Source organism: Ixodes scapularis, unplaced genomic scaffold (genome assembly GCF_016920785.2).
Source record: "Ixodes scapularis isolate PalLabHiFi unplaced genomic scaffold, ASM1692078v2 PGA_scaffold6__148_contigs__length_123643588, whole genome shotgun sequence".
Classification (NCBI taxonomy): Eukaryota; Metazoa; Arthropoda; class Arachnida; order Ixodida; family Ixodidae; genus Ixodes; species Ixodes scapularis.
In genome coordinates this window covers 12,764,671-12,786,440 of record NW_024609881.1, presented here as the reverse complement: position 1 = coordinate 12,786,440, position 21,770 = coordinate 12,764,671, and the positions used below count along the sequence as shown (strand labels likewise).

General features: G+C 44.6%; 1 pseudogene; it reads left to right on the top strand.

Annotated features, from left to right (window-relative positions):
- Positions 1 to 481: 481 nt before the first annotated feature.
- LOC120849320 lies at positions 482 to 15,296 on the top strand (annotated as a pseudogene).
- The last annotated feature ends 6,474 nt before the right edge of the window (positions 15,297 to 21,770 follow it).

Genomic DNA, 21,770 nt, shown 5'->3' with positions numbered 1-21,770 from the left:
CAAAACGGCCATTTCATTTTTTTTTTTTCAAGTAGACGAATGAGAAAACCGCCAATTTTAGCGGGAAAACCGCTAAACTGGCAACACTGCTCGGACACTCTATCGCCCGCCACCGAAGGACTCAACGATGCCCTCAAAGCTTCAGCGCAGGAGATCAATTCCGGCGCATTCTATGTGCGTGATTGTTTTTTTTTGTTTACAAAGAAACGCTTAAGAACGACTATCGCCGTGACGATGCACTTTCGGGGTTGCTTCATTTGCTCCATAAGGTTGTAGCGTAGTCTGTGGTGGGACTCGAAGGAACTACACTGCCCTGCGCGATACGGCTTTATCTCGAAGGCCACCCTGGGTATCTCTGGCGATAACAAACGCTTCTCTATTCCTGCATAGTCTGATCCTTTAGAAAGTGCACACAGCGTAGAATAGAATGTTTTAGAGATAAATCGTGCTGTTGTTTCGAAAAATACTACAAGAACTAAACATGGTTGAAGAAATAAAATTACGCAAATGCAAATGTCGGTAAAAAAACGGAATAAGAAAAACAGATATTTTTAGACAAAGATTGTTTGTTGTATTTATTTTAAAGGCGGGAAAACGCTCCCCGAATCGAGTGTAAGGGCAAGGTCTACAGGTGGCGATCTTTGTCTGCTCTCGCCTGCTTCAAAAGTTTCCATTGGCAAGAAAATTCTCATGGAACCGCCCGTTCCGAGGAACACGCCTCCAACCTGGGATATAAATAAGCCACCAAACTTTCCAGACCTCAGACTAGCAATCGCCTCTTGAAGACTCTTGAAGCAAGAAAGCCTTACGTAAGTTCTCCTCAAAATTGCTACACTCTCGTATTAGTTTTTGTCGCAATGCCGCGCTGTTAGAGTCTGCAAGAGTTCAATGTGTGCTCGTCAAATGGAATTCACAATACCGTTCGTTTAAATAACGGACTGTTGTAGGTGGCGATTTTGAGATCCGTTTTGATGCTTTAATTAAACATGAGGAAAATACGTAGAAAGAAGGGACGGACAACGAAGACTTCCATCGTTCCACTTTCTTCGTTGTCTTCGTTGTCCGTCCCCCCTTTCTATGTATCTTCCTCATGTTTAATTACAGTTTAAAACACGCTCGTTTTGTACTTAATTAAGTTTTCATTCTGTTTCTGCCGTTTTGGGTCATATTCTTTTCCAACGATAGACAAACAAAAAATAATGTTTCTAAATTAGCAACAACGATTACGTGCTCACGCGCCGTATCTTTTCAAGTTGTTCTCAGAGAAAGCTGAGGAAATAAAGAGGCAATTTATGCTAATGAACTGAATGTAAGTGTGCAAACGAGCCGGTATATATTTAGTCATGATCAAAACCCCGATACTGCCAGTAAAAGTGCCGACACAAACTTCAGACATTTCAATCTTGGTATTGTTTTTTACCTGCTTTCTCGAGTGTTTTGTTCAGACATGTTTGTGACGGGTTACTAGGAACGAGTTACGTCTACATAGTTACTTTTTTCGGTATCGAGTAAGATATTTAGTTACTTTTGTAGAAGTGGAATGAGTTCTGTACTTAGTTACTTTCAAGACCAAGTAAGAAGGAAGAGTATTTTGTTACTTTTGAGGAGCAACGTGTAGAACAACGTTTAAGCAGCCTCATTTCAATTCTAACCTGAGTAGGCTTCTATCGCGACAAATACGGGTGGACAACCCGAAAAACAACGAAACAGTATGAGGGTATAGCAACGATTATAGCTGGACACGTCAGTCTCACTCTATAGCTGGGAATGTTCATCACCCAGTGAAGACAATAAGGTTCGTTTGTTAAACTTTCTCGAATCGTGTGCAGACCGAATGCAAACCCGGAAGTTGTCAACGCAAAAAGGCACAAAACCCAAAGTCAACTTCGAAACTTTAGAAGCAGAGGGAACAAAAGAGACCAGGGAATCCCAGATTCACCAGCTCTTTCTGAAGCACAACACTGCCGTTCCTTCGAGCGCGTCAGTAGAACCACGCTTCAGCGTTGCCTGACATCTTTTGTTAAGGGAGCGGGTAACGACTGATAAAAACTCCGGGACGCAGCTGCTTAAGTTTAACGGCTACGAATTATAAAACAATGAACCATAAAAGCAGTTGTGTATTTCGTCGTCAAAGTAATTAAAAAAGCAACTCGCTACTTTTGAAATTAAGTAACGCCTTCCTTTTGATAATGGGTAATGAGGAACGTATTTATATACTTTTTTGGGCTAACGTGTAATGTCTGATGTTGTCATGTTGAACCTACGTTACAAGGTGCTGCTTAATAAAACAAACAAAATATTTACTAGGGTGGTATGTCAAAACATTGGAAAATAAATTTTGCAAGTGATATTTTGTTCGCAGTTTATTTTGCTAGCGCCATCTTAATATTTCTTTGGTGTCTTTCTGGCTTAAAAAGAATGATCGATTCAATATTGGGGTTGACGTCCACAAAAATCTCCTTCGTAAAATATTACAAAAATCTGTCGGTCTTTTTCCGCCTTGTTTCTCATTTTAAACAAGGCTGCGTATCAGAATATCACAATATCAATATCAGCTTTACCAGTCCGCCATCATCTTGCCTTGGCATCAGATGTTCTATAAAAATGAGCACAAAAGGGAAGCTTGAGCCTGCCTCGCCAAGCGTCAAAAGCCGTCGCGGTCGTCCGTGGAAAACAATGGATTAAGCTTCGTCAAGCTTTTCTGAGAAAAGAAATGGCCAACAAATGTTGCAAGTTCAACACGGGGGGATTTTAAACCATTCGCCATTCGCATTTTATCCGCCGTTGTATAACCTCCACATGTTGCACCCCACCCGCTAAAAGACGTATGGAAAGGAGAAAAATATCAAACATCCTGAATCAAAAAAAAAAAGAATGTCATGAAACAAACTTACAACGAAAAACATATTTTAGTGCTGCGTTTACGGCGTCAAACGAATTTGTAGTTGGCGTTGGGGTTGCGCTCTTTCGAGGGGTTGCTATGGACTGTAAAAGCTACTTATTATTCCGCGTTTTAAGTGCAAAAAAGAAAAAGAATAATAATAAGTAATTTTGAAAGCACATAGGAAGCACCGGATAGAGGGCAAGCACCACGTGATAGACCTGTGCGCCTGTCATAAATTGACGGTGCCGGCGCGTCGGAATGTTCCCTTCGGGCGGCGGCGCGGAGAACCGCGTTGTGCCGGCCCCACGTCATGCGTGCAGCGCCGGCCTGGGGGTTCTGGTTCTTTGGACTTCAGCGGCGGCCCCCCCCCCCCTGAGTGGCTCCAAATAACTTCCTGCGGCGGCGGGGACAAAGCCACGAGACTATGCCAGCTACCGCAGGCGCCAACTACGAATTCGTTCGAATAGCCCAAAAATTGTTTCTCCTTTTGTTTTCCCTTCAAGCTTGTTTCAAAAATATTTTTCCCCTTTGCATGTGTTTTTGAATGCCGCATTCACAATTCGACAACATGTAGACCAAGCTGCCGCTTCAAGAGCAAAAGGGCATCGAAGGTTTTATTCGCTAATCGGGCGCGAACTATTTGCTACCACGAGTGAACGGTGAGAGCCGGCGTACACTTCGCACTAGCAATGCTCACTTCCATCTCAGACACTTGTCTGCGATGGACTGCTTAGGTGTCACTCTGCTGCAGTCCTTCCCAATGGTGTAGTACCCCCTAGCAGAGTGTCAACCCCCTCTCTACATCACAAGCCCGACACAGCAGGCAAAGCTAACTGGAGCTCATTATTGAGAGCGTGCGGCACCTAGACGGGGCCCGGGAAGCCATACGGGAAGCCAGTGGTTGGCAGCGCCATCAACGACAGCGTCGGCGTTTTGTGAGGCTGATACCATGGCCTCCGAGATCCTGAAGCGCGCGTTCGGGATCTTGGAGGCCATGGCTGTACCCAATTGCACCTCTGCCCGCAGCATCTAATGACAACTTTTTGATATGTTTTCTCAGCAACCACCGAACCGATTGAATTGGAAATGGCTTGATTAGAAAGATTATAAAAAAACTGAATAAGATTGTGGCGCTACATTTCCCGATCTAAACGTTAAAATTATTCTAAGGGCACTTAAACTTGCTTGTAAAGGCTCCTCTTTTCGTTCCATTCTTCATGAACATTTAAAAGTAAAGCAGGGCCTAAATACAAATTCAGGCGCCACAATATTGAACACCAAGACTTTATGAATATATCTCTTACAAGATTTTTTTGCCTGAGATTCTCATTGTGGTAAAATTGAACTAAGTTTGTGGCCCACCAAAATGCCAGAAATCGAGCTGTCAGCTGGCGCCATCTATGAGTGTGTCGCTAATACTACCTCTTGAAATTGCGCAATGTGTTATTGCGCCTCGGACTACTAACATCTTCAAGGCCGTCGGGTTGATGGTCGGAATTTCGAGGAAAAGTGCTTCTCAAAACTTTTTTTTTTTCGGGTGAAGTTATTTTGCGGTTTGTCGCGATAGTGAGCAGTAGGCCATCATACAGTGTGAGTTACGCACACAATAATTTGTGCTCGCTGCTGGAAAACAGACCTTCTACAAGATGCCGCGCCTCGTACATCGTTTTCTTTTCCATCGATCCCAATTCGAGGTAGGTTTGAGCGTGATAAGCCTTTTTTTTTTTTGAAGATGGAATGTTTCGTGAAGATGTAAGTCATCCTTACATATTCAAATCACCACATCTCGCGCATGTGTGTTGAGCTTCTTGCTCAATTGAGCATATCTATGAAACGTTCCCTCATTGGGTGCGGGGATGCATCGCAGCTCCCAAGTATGCGTTTACTTTGCCGCGGGCTAAACCAAAGAACTTCGACAGCTCAAATTCAGTGACTGCGAGGGCGCAGCCTTGCAGCTCCGTAAAACCTACCCCCGAGGGGTTAGGCTCGGGAGCCTTCACGTGCGCTTTGCTAGGGTGGTGCCACCCTTTGTAATACCACTCGCCGACAAACCAGCAGCCATTTTGGTCTCAGCGATAATCTGTGGGGCTTATAACCCTCCCGGAAACAAGCACCTTATCTCACAAGTTCGGAGCAGCGTTGTGGAACCCACGGAGGGAGGATTAGCATTTTCCTCCTCGGATAGGAGGACCGGAGGACACAAAGTCCACTTTCCGGCGCACGGGGAAACAATGAGAGGAACAAAATGGCGGTAAAAGAGGGTGTGGGAAAGAGAAACAGGCAGTTGGCATCACTCTATGCGAAGCGCACATGAAGGCACCCTAGCTATGCCAGTCTGGTCGCGTTCAACACGAAATGCTTCTCCGAGGAGCTTCACCGTGGCGCCACTGCCGTGTCGCACACTTCCAATTGCTACAACGAAAGGCCCGTTCACATACATGCGTCCGTAGCGACCAAAACGACTGGAACAACCGAAACGACCGTTGCAAAAGTCTGCAACCGTCAGTTGCCATAGCGCGCGCACGTGTCGTTCACGACGCAAGGAGTTGGAGCGAGCCCAACCTTCCCCGCTGCGTTGGAAACAACCGAAACAACCGCAACAAAACACCAATCACACGTCGAAGTGAATGGGTAGCGCGCGTTGCATGCCGGTCGCGGGCCGGCTCCTTCTATTTGCAAACATGGCGTCGGTGGTGATCGTCGACGTGGACGGCGTGGTGAAAGCTCTTCATTCCGCGTAAAAGCGCTGTCCTTGACTGTGAATTTTCGTAGTGAGTCGCTAGATAACCCAGCACGTACTAGAAGGGAAGATCCACCTATTCTTGCGGCGATGTCGTGGCGGCACTCTCAAGACAGCAGAAACGCCCGTGCCGTCGTGTTTGTTTACTTCGACTACGGCGGTGCTTTCTAAGCATTTGTGTCCTCGAACATTGCCCGGATTTCTTATTTGGCGCATTTCATGTGTGTGCCCAAGTTCAAGGTATTACTGCCGCGTACCATATAAAGGATGCGAATTTTCACGCGTTTTCATCACCGGAGAAAAGTGATTAGCGTTAGCAGTCCTGAATGCTCGCAACGACTATCTGATCACCAAATCATATTTCTACGATGCTATATTACTGATAAGATTACGTCTTTTTTAATCGTAGAAAAGGCGTGTGGTGAGATTTGTACTATCGGCAAAGTCGTGTATTAGAGCCGTGATCGTCCAAGACGGCGTACTCCATCTTTTTTTTTTTTTTTCATCCACAGTACCCTGCAAGCCTATCATGAAAAAAAATTAATAAAGCTCTAGGCTATAGAAATCTGTCTGTCTATATTCTGTTACGGCATTGAGTAACAGTGCGTCCCCTTTTTAGAGGCACCGCTGAAACAGCTGACGCAGGCGTAGAAGCGGTCGCCGTGCTGCCGATCCGCTGCGTTTGTTGCAGAGGTTGCAGGTGTGTGTACGCGCGGCGCAGAGCGGTCGTTCCGGTCGCTCCGGTTGCAACGGACGCATCGCGCTCGTTGTACATGTCTCAACCAACCTGAAGAGGAAGGGACTATTCTTTGATAAAACATTTGACGTCAAAATGAATGCCGCCACTGCTCAGTGTTGCCAGTAGAGCGAAAGTTAGTGATTCGGGCGTGTAAACTTCAAATTTTGTTTTCTCAAAAGAAAATATGTATTTTGATGATATATTTCATAGACTTATTTAGGGGTAATTATAGAGTTCACGCTGAATGCTTTATGAGAATCGATGACCATTAATATTTTGCAGGAGCTCTCCTTTAAACACGTCCACTCAACATTCCGAGAAAAAGATTGCGCTGTCGAGTTTCGAGGCTGTAGTCATGTTATTCTTTCTCTTTTAGGAGGACGTTTCCGTTAGACTGTGACCGCTATATAAGCAACATGCTGTTCGTACTTTTCGCCGCGGTTCTTATTCTACCAGCATTTCAAGGCGGTAAGTCGTATGAAGATAGAGGTATTTAACAAATATGCCAATTTTTTCTGCTTTCTTCCGAAATATTTTTGTGCCAGGTTTACTTTGAGAAACACCATTCATTAAATGCCGCCACTGCTCTCTGATCGTCGTTGGATATAGCAACCAATGCTTTAGAACACGAGGTGTCTGACGAGGTTGTAAGAAGCAGTGTTGCCAACTCAAAAATTGAAAACCCGCACTCGGAATCCCCAAAACCGCTAAAAACCGCCAAATCCAAAACACAGCGCAAAAATGACTCTTTTTACAATTTTTGTTTTGCTTTAATTCCTGCCCAAAGGTATAATAAGAGTATAGATAATATCACTGCCTTCTGAAAGGAATCTTTCCTTTTGTTATGACTAGAAATCTGTCACGACACGTCAGGGTTCACCCAGGTGACCCGAAGCCAAAATTATCTAGTGAGCGCATACGAACATGGCAAGGGACCCTTCAGCAGTGCGTGACTGGTCAGACTTCCGTTCAGCTCGTAGAGTCATGTGCCTGCCAGAGGAGAAAGATGCAGCAACCGAAACATGCTTCTTTGTTGCAGCGTGCGCGACGAAATCCACGTGCTTCGCAGATAGTTCAGTTCTGCGATAGCAGCACCTGGCTCGTCCCCTTCACCAGGAACCTCCAGTAGCCAGTCTTTAAGTTTGGGGTCTTGTAGCCAGTCTTCTCTAAACTTTTGAGCGGACTTCTCCCGGCCCATTTTAGGAAGCAGAGACAAAAACGTCAAATGAACATTGGAACATTCATGCTGTTCAAACGTGCGCGCACAAAACAGGGAGGCATGTTCCGATATTTGACGCCTTAATGTTTTGATAACGTCACAGGCGTTACTCTCATTGACCAGAACATTACTGATAGTAAGCAATGACGACTGTGGCTGAAGAGGGATATGAGAGGTGCATAGTTGACATTATATCGGTATAAAACTTCTACACCTCTAAAAAGCCGCCAAGATTACATACAACCGGCTAAAAATCCCGCTGCCTGCAAAACAATTATTTATTCCGCTAAACAGAACCAACAACCGCTAAGTTTAGCGAGAAAACCACTAACTCTGCTAACAAGTAGCGTTAATACACACCTCACCAAAAGGAAGACTAGTGCATCGCATATCATTTAAAGGTATCTTGAGGAGGTTTCTGAGATCGCCTAAATACGGCGATAACTCACTCTGCAGACTCTAAGCATCCTAGAAATTCGTAAATCATAGCGATGGCCGATTTCCCTCTTCAAAAAGCGAAGATTGAACCAGTGTGTCGAACCGAAAAGAATACGGGTTCGGTTACGGTTCAGGTTCAGGTAAATTTATTTTGTTCCGGTTCAGTTCCGGTTCGATTAATTCGATCCGCGAACCGGTTCGGGGCGCTGAACCGGTCGCGAACCGGTTCGGCACTTATAAATGACAAATTGCAACATCAAAATAAATTACAAATAAAACATCTGAAATCAGCACATACGAAACGGGATACATCGTAGTGTAAGGCTCAGGGATTTCTACCAGGAATGGTTTCCTTATGTGCACTCAAAGGTTACCTCACCGACGTTTACGCATTCGGACTTCATCTAATTGGGTCCGACGCAGTAGCTGCAAATCCGCGACCTCCTTACAAACCCACTTACAAGTAGAACTCGCTAACTATCCCGCCACCTCGGCGTGTAAGCAATTGAAGGAACAGTGTGGAGAAAATACAGCTTTCTTTATTTGAACTAGCCTTCGGTAACTCAAATTAGACCCTTAAAGAAGTTTCCATTAAACAAGATACGGAATATGAAAAACACTTCACCGAACGCAACGCCAGAAGGACGTAATAGGATAAATATTAAAATAGAAGAGTTCGCTGTCTCACAAATATGTTAGCTTCTAAGTGCCTATACGAAACCGGATGCATTATTATCAAACTCACAGCCTTTTCTTTTCTCATTCCGATGGAAGCAAGCTTCAAGAACTCGCGCGTTCTAGAAACGTGTTATGAAATGAGCACACAGCAGCATTTAGGATTTACGAGATTGTAGGAAAATAAAATCCCGTGACGCGATTTTTTTTTTTGCACAGCTTTTTAATTTTTTTTTTCCGTGCAAGCCGCGACCAGCGCAATACTGGTTCCTAAGTCAAGATTCATGGATGCAGCGTTTGTCAAGATTCATGGATGCAGCGTTTATATTCCTAAGACTGAGTGGAGAAGAAAAATATGTAAGCGAGGTGTGTGTCAGTTGACGGCACTTAAAAAACAAATGGCATTGATAGCACATTCATTGTCAACAGCGCGTGGCCGAACCGTTTTGACATGAGCCGGTAACCGTTATTTTTTTCCGGTTCAGTTCCGGTTCGGGTTCATCGCGATAACAATATAACGGTTCGGGTTCGGGTTCAGTTCCGGAAAAAATACCGGTTCGGTTCCGGTTTTCGGTTCGGTTCGGTTCCGGTTCGACACCCTGGATTGAACACACCCAAGTCCTCTCCGAAGATGAAAGGAGCATTGTTGCGGCAGCCAGGACGACATGGGACCAATGAAAACGCCACATTTCATTGAGATTGCAAACGCTGTTATTACAAAATGTGTATGCTTTTGTAGATGATAAAAGCGAATAAGAGAGTAGTCGAAAAATGGTAGCTTTCCGCCGAGAAGGAACATATTGCAATAATCGCGTGAAAAACAACGCACTATATGTATATATATATATATATATATTATTTTGTTGTCTTCCGCGGGAGTGATGTGTCCGGTCGTCAGCTCCCGAGCGCGCGCGCTGCGTTGAATCGTAGTTCGGGCTGTAAGGGCAATGAGCCGCGTACATTGGAGATATCACTTGGCGGTTCCACCGGTCGGTAGGCGCTAGGATCCCTCGCTTGCCATTTGCTGACAGTTTCGGTATTGGTTTCGGAACGATCCTCCTTTCATCGCCGAAAAGAACTTCGGTGTGTTGCGATGTTTGATTGGATTCTTAATAGGGAAATAGGCCGCGTATCCTGATGCATTAGGAATTTCTAGAATGCTTAGAGCCAGCAGAATCAGTTAGCGCCACACTCAGGCTATCTTGGAAACCTCCTGAGGGCACTTTTAAGAGCCTCATACAGGCTGCACTGTTACACTGCTAATCTTTCGTCTGCAAACGCGTTCGAGGAATTGGATTATCTTGGACGTAGGAAATGAAAGCGGTCACGACTCGCCGGGATTTTGTGATTTTGTAAGCTGTAAGAGGGTTAAGCAATCAGTTATTAAACGTTCAGCTAATATGTAGTGCGAAAAATAGCGGATGATAATGTGTATCGATATATCTACGGATGCTTTGTGCAAATCGCCTAATTTGCAAATCTGACATTAACATGTTTTATTGAATAACTTGAACTGAATTTTGTTACGAATAGAAATGACTCACGAAAGTAGAAGTAAATATCAAAGTTTAATTAGGAAAATTTGTGGATACAGTACTAGGAAGGTACCAGCATTTTACACGATGCTCACGCAAACGCACAGAGCATGCTATTATAATGAACTTATTGCAAAAGTGCAAGCGAGTTGGAAAAAGAATATCGGTAACAACCGCTGAAGAAGGCAAACAAGGGAACAAAGGACAAACGCCAATCTCAAAAATTTGTTTTGAGATTTGCTCTGTTTTGTGATTTATGTTTGTCCTTTGTACCCCTTCTCCAGGGATTTTTATTAGTGCTTCCGTTTGCTCGTATAGGTGATACTAAAACTCACAATAAGCACCTTGCCTGCTTGTTACTTCATAACATTTTCTTTTTTCAGAGAGTTTTGTGTCTGCTATTTCTGGGTGCTTGAATGAACTTCTACATGGTGGTGGAGAAATATATTGCCAATTCTTTGGATATAGTGTAAGTCTTCCGAAAAATCAAAAACAAATATATTTCTAGATAATCCGATGGGTCTTTCTATTTTTTTATAACGCGAAGATTAATTATTTAGTACCGTTTTTACTAAAATCCTTGGTTTAGTTTGAAAACCAGTAATATTTTAGGAAACACTCAGAATGTTACCAAGTTAGTGACACATCGCGTAAACACGGGGGTACATAAGGCGCAAATACACGACGATATTTCCATGTCGTCATTTCTATTGGCGTCAGGTGGAACAAATAATTTAACAAGCTTGAAAGCAGGAGGTATTCAAGAGGGGAAGATTCCTGAACTGAAAATGTTTGAGGGTCTTTATTTTAAAAACCTTTCCTTGGCATAAAATATTTTAAAATTCTGAGCACAAACGAGTACCTGTACCTGAGGTTTCTGGTGGTCATTCGTTTTTTCGCGCTAATTGGTGACGCTTGTTCCTTCACTAGCATAATATCACACATTAACAGGTCATTTAACACCTAGCGCAATCTCACAGAGCTCTACGGTGCGCTTGACGACCACCACCGTCATTGATCAACTCACGCACTAATAGCCCTTTCCTGTACGCCAACAGGAGATGACGTCACGCAGCTGTGGTGGCGCTGCAGTCGTCATAGCCTCGTTTTGACGTCACCGGAACTCGAAGACGATACTAAGGGGGGGGGGGGGGGGGGGGTGTTATGTACCGGCGCCACCGGCAGGTGGACTAAGCAGCCGATGCCGCGAGCCTCGTGACAATCGCGTGCTAGTGAGAGCTCGGGCACTTGTTCCTGGACCGAGAACCGCGATGGACGCACCGTCCACACTCTAAAGCTGACAGTAAAGCTTGTATTTATCAGGGGGGTCGTCCCCTCTAAAGCTTGTTCGCTCCTTTTTTCTATTTGTTTGAAGAATGCGAAAGCAGTCTTGTTCAGTGGAAGTGGCAAGTTGACTTCAACGATGTACACCAGCCACACCTCACAGATTATTTCAAGTTCTGTCATCTCTCTTAAGAGGAGAGTGTTAGCCGTCCGTTTGAGTTCTTTTCGGTTTAGACGGCACCACGTGACACAGTAGCGACGGCCGCCACGTAATATCCTCGGCTCCGTCCTCCGCGGATTTCATGTTTCATGGTCACTCCCGGTGCCTAAATTATCCCCCCCCCCCCCCCCTCTCCTTCCCTAAAGTCCTAGATCCAATGTTGGGGACCGCCTCTGCCCCAACTCCTGCGCAAGAAGCAGACGACTTGCTCTTCCTCATATATTGTGCGTACCACACGGTGCAGCGTTTTGCGAAATTAATTTATTTGGTAAATATCTAAAATAACAAAGCCAAAAAGTGTCGACGACTGTCACGTCTCGAAGATCGGACGGAATCCAAGATTACTTCGTTTTGGGGCTTGTTTTAGGGAGGGCTCTTTATATTTTAATAATTTTTAGTTTAAAGAAAAAAAACAAGGCAAAGTTACGGACGCGACTGGTTTGTACTCCCTCCCAACCCGAAAAGCTATTTTTGGCCATGACTGAGAAGGACTCAACGCGGATTATTTCTGGGAGGGCGGAGAACGGTTTTCCTTAGGGCTGGCATCGATTAAAATGTGAATGCGATGAATCGGCACCCATTAATATATCATCTAATTGATTAATCAGTCACGTTAACTTCCAGGCATAGAAGCGCCAAAATAGCAACAGCAAATATTTTCTTTTATGTTTTTTTTTCCATGATAAACGCTGCAAAATGCATTTTCAGCTGTGGATGAGCATGCGGAGCTGAATAGATTCCAAATAAACTCAAAGATTAGTTTTACACTAGCAAAGGCATAGCAGAGGGATATAGTTTGTTTTTATTCTCCGATATCAGCGAGTTTCCGGCTTCTTGACAATCATACTTGCGGCACTAAGTAGAGGCTTGAGAGGGGTTGAACCAAAATACACATAATTTTTTTTTCACTACCGACACTGCATCAGGAAAGACGAAGCCCTGCGATTGCTACTGCAGTTCGCCATTTGTCACAACGGCTGTTGAATGATAGAACGACACTCTCAGGCTTTTTCCGTTGGCCCGTCGACACCATGGCAGGACGGGCGGCTGGCCCATTGTGAAAGCCGGCTGCTTTGAGAGGACTGACAACGTCCGTAGACCAACCTCAACGCCGGATTATGATAACTGTGTTTTAAGTGTTGCCTTGAGCGCCCCCGAGTGGAGGTCGTCGACGACAGAGGAGTCAAGGTCAGCATATGTACCGGGGCAGTAATGTCGAAGGTCAGCATATGTCCAAGGTCAGCTTATGTACCAGGGCAGTAATGCTGACGCATTAAAGGGAAGCTGAAGGGTTCTAAAAAAAGAGTTAGAGGTGAATTTTGCAGTGTTTTTATCCCGTGAATTTGAATAGTTCGCTTTCCCGAAGATGTTACTAAACGCGAGAAAACACAAAAACCTCCGACTAGCCGTTACGTCATAGAAGCACCTATCGGCCGCCAAGCCCGAATCGCTCGTGTAGGCAGCGCGTGCAAAACGTCAAGACTGACAGCAGTCGTGACGTTTTTTTCTGACGTTTTTGAAAATAGCAAGATTGCGCGTGCATAGCCTTGATAGGCACTGAAGATAGCGAGAGTGGATACTCCGAAAACTTCTTATATGACGTAACGCTCCGGGGAGGGGCTTCAGCGGTACTTTGAGAATGATTTCGTGCAGCGTCCGCGCATCAAATAAAAAAAAGAGAAAAAAATTGGGGCTCTAATTCACGCTGTAAAGGTGGTTGGTCAGCGAAGCGGTGGCATCACTGCAACGATTGCTGCACTATACGAAATGCCGCCGCCGGTCGCACCACGCCGCCGCTGGTCGTATTGCCATTTCTTTTCCCCTTGCCGCTCCTAGGATTCACGCTGCTCCTCGGGAGTCCTAACTGTGCGTGGCCTGTTCATCGCGGTGCTGCACCAACGATGAAATCAGTAGCTGTACTCCGTTTCGTCTTACGTTTAACTGCAGCAGATGTTACGAGCCATCGCAGCCAATCGGAGGGCGTGTGAGTGTCATGTGACCTTAGAGACGGGGCACAGCGACGCGCGGAAAGCGTATCACGGGCCACGTCCACAGAACGGGATCGGTATCAGATAGCCCGTAGCATTCGCTGCGTCCGGACAGAAGGTGAAACGGGGTACAGGCCGGGTCTTCTTTATATATGAAAAGCTACTGACGTCACTCCCCACGTCGCAAGCTGCCGTCGCATGATTAGGATGATTGGCAAACAGTAATCTTCACCGGGAACATATGTGGTGGGCGCTACGTGCTTCGCATTGTTTTCAGGAGCTCCTTAACATTCAATATAGGGTCAGGATGCTTGTTTTGTGCTTATTCTTCATTCAAACGAATGTTGTGCTGTATGTTGTATGCTGGTGTTCGTACTTTTCGCTTCAATGTTCTAAAGTCTGTTGTTTTTTTTTCGTGAGAACGCCGACACGAAAACAGACGCGGGGAGAAGGAACGTGTTTCGCGATGTTCGCAGGCGCCGTTATCATTCATTATTTGGTTTGCACTTCACACGAGGGCTTCGAATGACGGCAACCCCTTTCGAAGCTCCTCCAAACTTAGTCTTTACCAGAACGCGTTGGAGGGTGTTCCTATTGCTCACACGCACCTTATCATCCATCATGTGGTTGTGATGCTTCTTTTGCGGTTTTCTTTATCGAAAACGGATACTGAGCTGTATGCCGTAAGCCTGATTTCAAAGGAGATATGCTGTTTTGCCTTCAATTGTTTGCCGGCAAATTTTTGCTTACAACGCCAACGACACGAAAATTTCGTCGTCTGGTAGAGGTATACAGCTTTGCTGTAAAAATGAAGTCAATATTCCTGTATCTGACGGCCAAATGAAGATGTTTTACTCAAATAATAAAGCGCTTTGGTTTTTTTCTGTTTTTGTTTTAAACCCCAATTTAAGGGCGCAGGCAGATTACCGAACGTGAAGCAGCGGGACTTATTTCCCTTTGGGGAATCTCCGTGTGCCCGCAACCTTCTCTCCTTGAGCAGCTCCCTCTCTTCGCAGGACGTCGTGCTCCTGTGTCGCGGACGCCTAGAAAACCTGACGGGCTTCTCGTAAATTGAATACGCCTTCGGACTGGGCTTAACCATGATTAATCCAGTCGATATTTGGGAGCTTCGCTCTGACGGAGAAAATATCGTATGCGTTTTAAAGAAAAAAGGCACTGAAAAAAAAAGGAATAGTAAATTTTCATTTTGTCTAGATTTACTTTCAAACTTTCATTGTACCCACCCCACACTTTCACAAAGGTATTGAGCAGGTGGTGAAGAAACAAAAGAACAGTCGAAAACTGTCGAGGAGAAAATGCGAGGTGATTTTCTCCTTTTATGTTATGGGAGGTTTAGCGAAAAGGAACGTGAGGGTCATGTTCCTTTTGTCTGCTTGAGGGCAGGCCTTTAAATTCACATTGTAAAATTTTTAAAGTTGTACATAGCTTTAGTTTAATTTTTATTTAACACATTATATGTCAATGCATTCCAGCGTTTTGCTGCTTGGTATCCTGGCTCGTGCAAGCTGGGATGCGATAATGGTAGCAAGATGGTGCCTTTGCCAAGGACAGTTTGCCCCAACGGTAGCTTGGTAAGTCACGACAAAATGTTCTCGCTTCCTTCGCGCTCTTTTTTTAGGGTATCAGGTATATGGCAGCTGCCCTGTTTTATATATTTTTGAATAATTTGTTTATTGTGCACATTTGCTTCACTAAGGACACGCCACAATTCTGTATAAAAAGTTTACCATTCGTCTTTTTTTGTAGACAAAACCCTAGTGGTACTAATTATCTCTCTTTTTATTTTATGGAGAGTGAGTACACGAACCTTTTTTTACATTTGCAAGACCATGCGTAATTTCCTGGGCAAGAAGTCATCTTTGTTACGTATATGGAGATGTTCAGATATTTTCCTATATCCAGTGTAGTGACGGTACATAGAAGAAAATAATTTTAACGTGCAACAACTGCAAACATTGCTGACATTTGTTTCATGAAAATGAAAACGCCTCTATATTATACCCAACTCCACATGATCACTTCGACTACTAAAAAGGCTGGAAGGAACAAAAAACTGGCAGTCCAGTCCAAGCCTCTTAGTGTTGCGTTTAGGCAAACAGCCATATTGACAATGACTGGTGGACATAGATGGGGAGGCAATGAACACGTGCAATACCGTCCGTCCTTCAGCCTGGTGATGAGTCGAATTTCCGCTTAATATTTCAGACCGGTCATCCCAGCTGCTTTGCTGGAATAATTATTAGGATATCAAAATATATTTATCGAAAGCATTAACTGCCTCATGGAACGAAGCCGGCGTTATCTCATATCTGTCGCAGCGAAAAACGACACCTAAATACCCATCGGTTGAGTGAAACGGCACCTAAATTTCCATTTTGGCTGAGCGAAACGGCATATAAAGTCCCATTGGCTGCAAAGCGGACGCGCCTCAGAAAAAAGTGAAACACAGAAACGCTCAGCAAGGTAGATGCGTCGTCATGGAAGCCGTGGAGCCGGCGGAGGTGCCGCGCCTGCGCAGTGGGGGAGCCTGATGTCACTGCCGTCGCGCCGTTTGAAAAGGGAGGACGTGGCGCGCTGACCGCATAGAATGCTTTCGCATTCCTACAGGTCAGCAGCTTTACGTGTCTTCGTTTAATTTTCTTACATATTAATATAAGTTATAAAGGTCTTTGCATATTTATAAAAAAATATAAGCAGGAATAAAAACAAGAGTATTAGCAGTGGTAGCAACATTAGCGAGAGTATAGCAAGCACGTAGTAACATTATTATTTGAAATACCTTGGAACGATAGTGAAAAAACTATGTAGGGACAGAATACATAAAGTATATTTTTTATGAACGTGCTGTTCGTGTTCTGTTTGGGTTTTCATTCTTTCTCAAGTCTTTAGACTAAACCAACGCGCTCACCTCCAAAGGAACGACATATGCTTGGGACGTTTTTCTTTTTACACACATATATACTGGCACTTTGCCTCTCCTAATGTACTTGCACGCAACGCCACTGACCAAGAAGCGTCTTTGTCGCTGTGTCATTTCGACGATACGTGTGGATCTTTCCTTCTAACTTCTCTCTCGCTAAACATAGTGACGAAATAACGGGTATCGTATCGCTGTCGTAGTCGCAGGATTATCTTTAATAACTATATTCAAATGCAGCTCCTAGATTGCACACGGGTACTGCGGGAGCACACGGCTTTGTGTCATAACAGTCAATGCTTCGAGAAGTACTCGGCTGGGGACAAGAGTCAAATCGCTGCAGCGACGGGAACAGCCGACCCCTAACACTGTCTGCAGCTTAGCACGTGCGATGTGGTTGCCAACCTGAGTGCACGGCTGGGATGAACTTTGAGCGGCATACAATCGGCACGAGATCATGTGGCCGCTCATTCTGTCTGCAGCTTGAGGAAGTGAAGCCATTTGTTTACCTAAGTTTGTGGTGACTGCCATTACGAGATATAATCTAGCCCATGTTTCGAAGGTTGTGAACGTCAATGACTAATGCTGCTCCTTATTTAGTGAAAGCCCTGAAGTAGTGGCACGGCACCATTATTAAAATAGTCAAGAGGATAAAAGTATCTCTTTTGGTGCACGTACTAAAGCGAAGTCTCTTTCCAAATACCCAATTTGATTTAAAAAAAAAAAAAATACGTTTACAAATATCGATATTGCGAAACAAAAGCGCAGCCCTTGAGGAGGAGGAGGGGAGGGTACGTCCTCCTCCTCCTCTGTACCTTCCGCTCCTCCTCCTCGGCCTCCTCTCCTCCTCCTCTTGCTTTCCTTTTCCTCTCCACCTGCCGCTAAATTCGTTCATGGGTGACGTTACTGGAAGTCGTAACGTGATTTCCTCCGCTAAATTTAGCGGGCAAATTGAATTGGCGTTGAGGTCACGTGACGTGAATTTCCGCGCTAAATTTAGCGGAAAATATTTACCTGCTAATTAGAGCGGAAAACTTCTCCCGCTAAAGTTAGCGTAAAATTTCCCTGCTAACTTTAGCTGAAAAACGTCCCATAATGCAATGCGCGCGATTACGCCGACGCCAACACCGGCGCCGCTCAGCCTGGGAACGGGCTCCTAAGAGCTGAGCTTTTAAAGTACATGCTAGCGCGTCTTTTTGGGTGGGTTTTTTATCACGCATTTCGTTAGACAAAAATTGCCGTGGAATTAAAAAAGCGACTAGCAGCAAAACGAAGTTGTTCGAACGCTGATGTTTGTGTTCTGATTGTTCTGAAACCCGGATTGCATTTTCTCTCTCAGTATCCCTGCACTGAAACAGTGAAAGAAACCCTCCGAAATTGGGGTGAGAAATTGAAGAGGAAGAAAAATAGCCTTGTGCAAAAATGGTGCAATAAGGCCTAACAAGGGAAGCAACTTCTGTTTCGGCGACTGCGACAAATAAAGCAGTGTCATGTTCCCTTCAATCGTATCTATCATTTATTAAAATGTATATCTCCTCTTTAGTTTTTCATGTTGTGATGTTTAGTTATTACAAGCTGGGCTGCATTGCGGTACAGGTCTTTCCTGCTGTATCCTTCGATATATTTGTTTTTAGGGCATCTACTCCAATATGCAGCAAGATAAAATTTGCAAACGGTATTTGTAACTCAGTAGTGAAATGTATTAAAAATTATCAATTTGATTTCAAGATCTTCCTTGTCGTACGCATTGCGCTAGATATGGTTTCAAAAATCAGCGTTCGTAAGTCAACGAAAACAATAAACGTGTCGCAGTGTCTACGCAAGAAATCTGGAACATGTCCTCGCCGAATCACAAACAAGAAAAATATTTAAAATAGAAGAAAAGACAAAAGAAAAGTGTCTCGAAGAATGGCTGCTTGGGAACTCGGGTGGCTAATTTATTTATGTTTTACCACATAACGGTGTCTGGAATGAGGTGATACGAAATACGCTCTGTATTGCATTGCTGGCATGTCTGGAGGGGAAAGGCGTTCGAACTTCCCGGAAACGATTGTTTTCTGAAGAGTTCAATCTCTAGGAACTTCACTTTTATTAATTGGACTGTGGCTACTTTTCCATGAATGCGGTCGTAGCGAATGGAATAGATCGGAGAACAGTCACACGCGGCCTGCCTTCCTACTTCTTTCTCTTTTACCCGTCTGCTATCCATCAAAATAGTCAAATTTCGATTCGACGCGCTAAGTAAATGTAAATGGAGCCATGTAAATGGAGCTCATGTAAATGGAGCCCATGTAAATGCAGCCTATGATGTGGGCGGTATTATGCGGCTTGGAAGATGCACGTGCCGTGCACCTGCCACGCACGTTCTATCGTGCGCGGGGGTGTGCGAGATCGACGAGAAGAGTCGTTCGAGTTCTTCGGAACTTCGGGCCACGCCGGAGGCAGCAGGGAGATGGACCCTATCTCTCCTGACATCCCCTTGGCTTTGCCTTCGGCCCTACTCAGTCCCAAACCTGTGCTAAAGGCTTGTGTGTGTATTCCTGGGCCACCAATAAAGACACGGCAGTGCCTTCTCCCCGAAAGCCGATGTCTCCACACTTCGAGCCGCCACCGGCACACCCTCGCCCCGCTGCGTGTCAGCACTCCCTCCGCTCAAATAGGGTGCCTACATTTCTGTCTCTCTCAGGGTAAAGGCATCCATTGTTACCCTGAATGGGCCAGCGCGTGATGCTCTCGCGCAATCGGGGCGTGACTGGGGCGGCAAAATGGCGTCTCTGCATTAGCCAAAGCTACGCGCTGGAGCTGAGTGACAACGGATTTCGCGCACTTCAAAATGCATGGAAAAACAATTGGAGGAAAAAATGGCTGAGATGTCACCACTCAAGGAAAAGCGCGCGTGTGTATGACGGAACTCTACGCTCAAGCACCCTGTCATAAAACAGTGGGCATAGGACTGAGCATAGCGACGGAGGACCCATCTCAGCCGGGGATGGGTCCTCCGCGTTTTTCGTAGGTTCGCTCTGAGCTACGCTCCCTTCCCACTCTGAAGACACCTCCTGGGCTTTCAAAAGCGCGATCCTTCTTCTAAACGACAAATCTTTCTGCGTTTTCTATACTACTTGAGGGGTGTCCTTTCCATTGCCGGGCACTTGCATCGCAATTCGCGGTCTTCCCGCTCCCATTCTTTCCCTACTGAAAAAAAAAAAAAAAAAATTCAAACGGGTGGCAAATTCGTCGACCCGTTTGAACCAGACGGACGGCATACTTGTCGATCCGTACAGATCAAACGTGATTATGGGATATTGGTACCCCTTTGAAAACGGTACCCTTTTGAAAAGATACCCGTATGGAACGGTGTCCCTTTGAAGTTGTATCCGTTTGGTGCGTACCCGCTTGGTACAGGTGCCCGTTAGACCTGCCACGTGACCACACATTTGAGCGCGATCTTCGTACAGTCAGCCAAATTATTCGCTAGCCTTTAATGGGTATCGTCTGGAGGGTTGGTTAGCGTAAACTTATTTAAGACATCCCGAAATTGATAAACCTACAAATAACATCCAGGGAACCCGTAGAAAAATGTGTTCGCACAGGAGCTTGCAAATAGGCGCAAAAACAGAGAGATTGTTCTTAATTATCTTAGAAGTTTAGTACGTACAACCTATTCCGTAGACAAGTACTCACGTGCAAGCGGTCTTTGACATATGAAGAGGCGCTCTTAAGTTTTTATTCAACTAAGAAGATTGCAAGCAAACAAAAACCGAGGTAATTCTATGCTACATATTTTTCTCTCGGCAGCTAGAAAAATCAATTCTCCGAACTTCTACCGGCGGGCGCCTCTCATTGGCGGTGGCAATCAGTTCATCGAGGGACGTTACATCGGTAGATCGCTCCATTGACATGCTGTTCTATCGACAAATTATTTCATTGACAGCTATGGTTAGCATTCTTTCTAACAATTCACCCCAGACTGTCGACGCAAATAGCGTGTGCCGGTGGGCCAGTTATGATAACATTTTTGTAAGGAGCTGTCGCAGACTGTCGCCGCGAAACTGCGTGAACGTGTCCGCCGGTCAGTTATACAAACGCGACGAAATGTCCCAACAGCCTGCAATTTGCATAACGAGTATCAATGATATGCTAGTCTAGACGAAACGTCTAATGAAACGTATCCACGAAAAGTTGTCTATGAAACGTGTTTCCACGAAATGCCGGGAGAACAAGAAAGTCAGTATTCTAACGGCAGTTGTCACCTGATATCTAATGGTAGCTGACGTCCAGTAGAATTTAGTGGAAATTATTCTCCCGGCTTCCGGGAGAATTGACGATGCCTAATTCTATAGATAATCTGGAAGAGTGCGCGTAGAAGAATGCTCAATCGTTGCAAACAAGTAGGTTGCACTGCACTTACCATTATAATACCAAACTTGAAATATGTAATGCGAGATATATGTCGATACGGGCACTGCAGGACAACACACAAACACAAAAAACGCGAAGCAACGGCGCCGTGAAATAAGCGTATTACTTTTCGAACACTGATAGCTATGGCAAACATCGAATACGTTGTCGAGAGACGTTCTGACGGTCACAGCCCAACTAAAAACAATTATATGAATCTATATAAGAACTCATATGAATTATCCAAAAAACTGATATGCGACACATAAAGCTGATATGAATTATCCGAAAACCGATATGTGACATATGAAACTGATACAAAATACTTAAAAACTAATATGCGACATATGAGAACTGATATGCAGCACATGTCAACTGATATGCAGCATACAAGTATATATGTAATTCAAATGGCAACTTATGTGACTTTCATATCAGTATTCGTAATGTGTTCAATAAGCATATCAGAAATATATTCATATTCTTTTTTTCAGCATATGACGTACCGACTGGGCAAACAAACACGTGGCTTGCAACCGCAATGAGGTGGCTTGATTTATTGGCTTTCAAATAATTACGGCATAAATGTTTACTTTTTACTAAGAGATTGATTCCCTGAGCCGTTCAAAATACACTCAGGGGTATGATATTACTAAAAATAAATCAACATGTTGAGAATATTATATAGTGCTTAGGTGGACACCGAGAAAAT